This window comes from Chrysoperla carnea (genome assembly GCF_905475395.1).
Source record: "Chrysoperla carnea chromosome X unlocalized genomic scaffold, inChrCarn1.1 SUPER_X_unloc_53, whole genome shotgun sequence".
Taxonomy (NCBI): domain Eukaryota; kingdom Metazoa; phylum Arthropoda; class Insecta; order Neuroptera; family Chrysopidae; genus Chrysoperla; species Chrysoperla carnea.
Window position 1 is genome coordinate 35,001 of NW_025408182.1, and position 2,500 is coordinate 37,500.

Sequence of the window (2,500 nt, forward strand, 5' to 3'; positions counted from 1 at the left end):
CGATGAAAAAATATTTTATTCCCAATGACTTGCGTACATGCTAGACTCCTTGGTCCGTGTTTCAAGACGGGTCCTGAAAGTACCCAAAGCTATATCGTCGCTGACAGATAAATTTTTAATAAAAAAAAAAAAAAAAAAAATGAACCAGTTCATTATCATACACCTACTGACAGTTAAATAGTATCATATAACGGCATAAAATCCGTATATATAATATGTTTTAATAAAAAAAAACCTATTTATACTCGTGGTGGATCTGAACGCGTTAATAACGCGGCTCAATATCAATTTATAATTAATACCATCAAACAATTAATCAAGAAACATAGGCATTTAACATACACAAAATATTATCCAAAAAAATAATATTGTACATTAATCAACGCACCAATGCCTATAGATTAATATTTAATGGGTCGCAACGTCCTACAAGATGAGAAGTGCATACCTCGTTATCATACAATTAACAATATACAGCAGTGCATATATTTTTACTAAAATACAAAATTCCTAATAAAAATTTTTTGTCACATGCTAGTACAAATTGGTTGATTAACGATAAAAAGTAAATGAATCTCATCTTTCGACCTTTCGGGTTTCTCAGGTTTACCCCTGAACGGTTTTTACGTACTCTTTAACTCTCTCTTCAAAGTTCTTTTCAACTTTCCCTCACGGTACTTGTTCGCTATCGGTCTCGTGGTAATATTTAGCCTTAGATGGAGTTTACCACCCACTTAGAGCTGCACTCTCAAGCAACCCGACTCTAAGGAAAGATTCACCTATCATCAATAATAATCACTACGGGCCTGGCACCCTCTATGGGTATATGGCCCCATTCAAGATGGACTTGGATGTATTATATAACAATAGGTTTATATTGAATCTTCCTAAACACTACATTCCCCAAGTGTCTGTTTATCAGCCACGGGGTTCAGTGCTGGGCTTATCCCTGTTCGCTCGCCGCTACTAAGGGAATCCTAGTTAGTTTCTTTTCCTCCGCTTAATAATATGCTTAAATTCAGCGGGTAATCTCACCTACTCTGAGGTCGTAAAAGTTTTTAGAAGTATTAAAACAAAAATTTTTTTATATATTATGTTTTTGTTATATTTTATAAGTAAACAATTTTCTTAATTATTCATACTCAAATTTTTTTTATATTATTATATAATATTATTTTTATATTTATCTAAAGAGAAGAAAATAAAAAATAAATAATTATATATATTAATTTTTTTCGAGTATATTGAAAATTTTATTACAAATAAAATATTCCATAACAAAATATTAATATATAATATTTTTGTTTATTCTTCTTTATTTAATATTTTAAAAATATATTATTAATATCATTTATTATTAATATTATTATTAACATAAAGTTTTATAATATTATATATAAATGATAAAAAATAATATTGATATATTAATTTAAAAATGTCGACAAATAATAAAAAATATATAAATTTTAAATGCTATTAAAAACATTTTATATTTATTTTTTTCTTATATTTGGCGTAAAACATTCATATATAAATAATTTTACATTTCTTTTATAAAAATTTTATTATCAATTTATAATTAAATATGAAAAAATAAATTTTCTTTTTTAATTATTGATCAATTTCTTTTTCATAAAAAAAATTTTATGTAAAATAATCTTTTATTATATTATAATATAATGTATACGACCCTCAGCCAGATGTGGTCCGGGAACAGTATCCAAGGACCGCAATGTGCGTTCGAAATGTCAATGTTCATGTGTCCTGCAGTTCACAAGTTGACGCGCAATTAGCTGCGTTCTTCATCGACCCACGAGCCAAGTGATCCACCGTCCAGGGTAATCTTTTAAATTTTAAATGTAAGTATTATTATTAATAATAATCTTTATTTTTAATATAAAAAATAAAATTATTAATTTATATATATCTTTATAAATTCTTTTAAAATAAAAAAATTTTTCTAGAATATAAATTATATATTTTATTTTAAATATATATATATAAATTAAAGATATTATGGTATTAATAAATATATACATAACATTTTTGATATTTTTGTTAGTGCTAGCTAGATATAATAATTAATATTTGGTATATTTTATAGAAATGTATTTATTTTTTTTTTTATAAATTATTTTCTACATAAAAATATATATAATATTAATATGGTACAAAACAAATGGATTTGTTTTTTAACATAATAACTTTTAATAAAAAAAAAGAAATATCAAGACAAAATATAAAGAAATTTAAATTTAAAATAAATTTTATTCTTTAAAAAATTTTATCTTGTGTTTTCTTTATTTTTATTATATAACATAGAAAAATAAAAATATAGATTATATCAATTATAATCTTATTTTATTTTTCTTAATAGAGATTATATACATATAAACAAATAATTTCAATATATTCTATTTTTAATTTCACTTTTTTTTATAAGAGAAATTATTTATAGATTTTATTAATAATTATTGTTTAATAATAATAATAATAATAT

At 23.2% G+C, this 2,500-nt stretch overlaps 2 non-coding genes across 2 annotated transcripts in view; both read right to left on the reverse strand.

Moving 5' to 3' along the window:
• Positions 1 to 1,049, reverse strand: part of LOC123304447 — a 4,646-nt gene extending 3,597 nt beyond the window's left edge. Inside the window, exon 1 of the ribosomal RNA XR_006536467.1 lies at positions 1 to 1,049. This exon is cut by the window's left edge and continues 3,597 nt beyond it. This is a non-coding gene — a ribosomal RNA (large subunit ribosomal RNA).
• Positions 1,050 to 1,686: 637 nt separating this feature from the next.
• Positions 1,687 to 1,841, reverse strand: LOC123304451. The gene has a single exon (XR_006536471.1). It is a non-coding gene; the product is annotated as a 5.8S ribosomal RNA (ribosomal RNA).
• Positions 1,842 to 2,500: the final 659 nt, after the last annotated feature.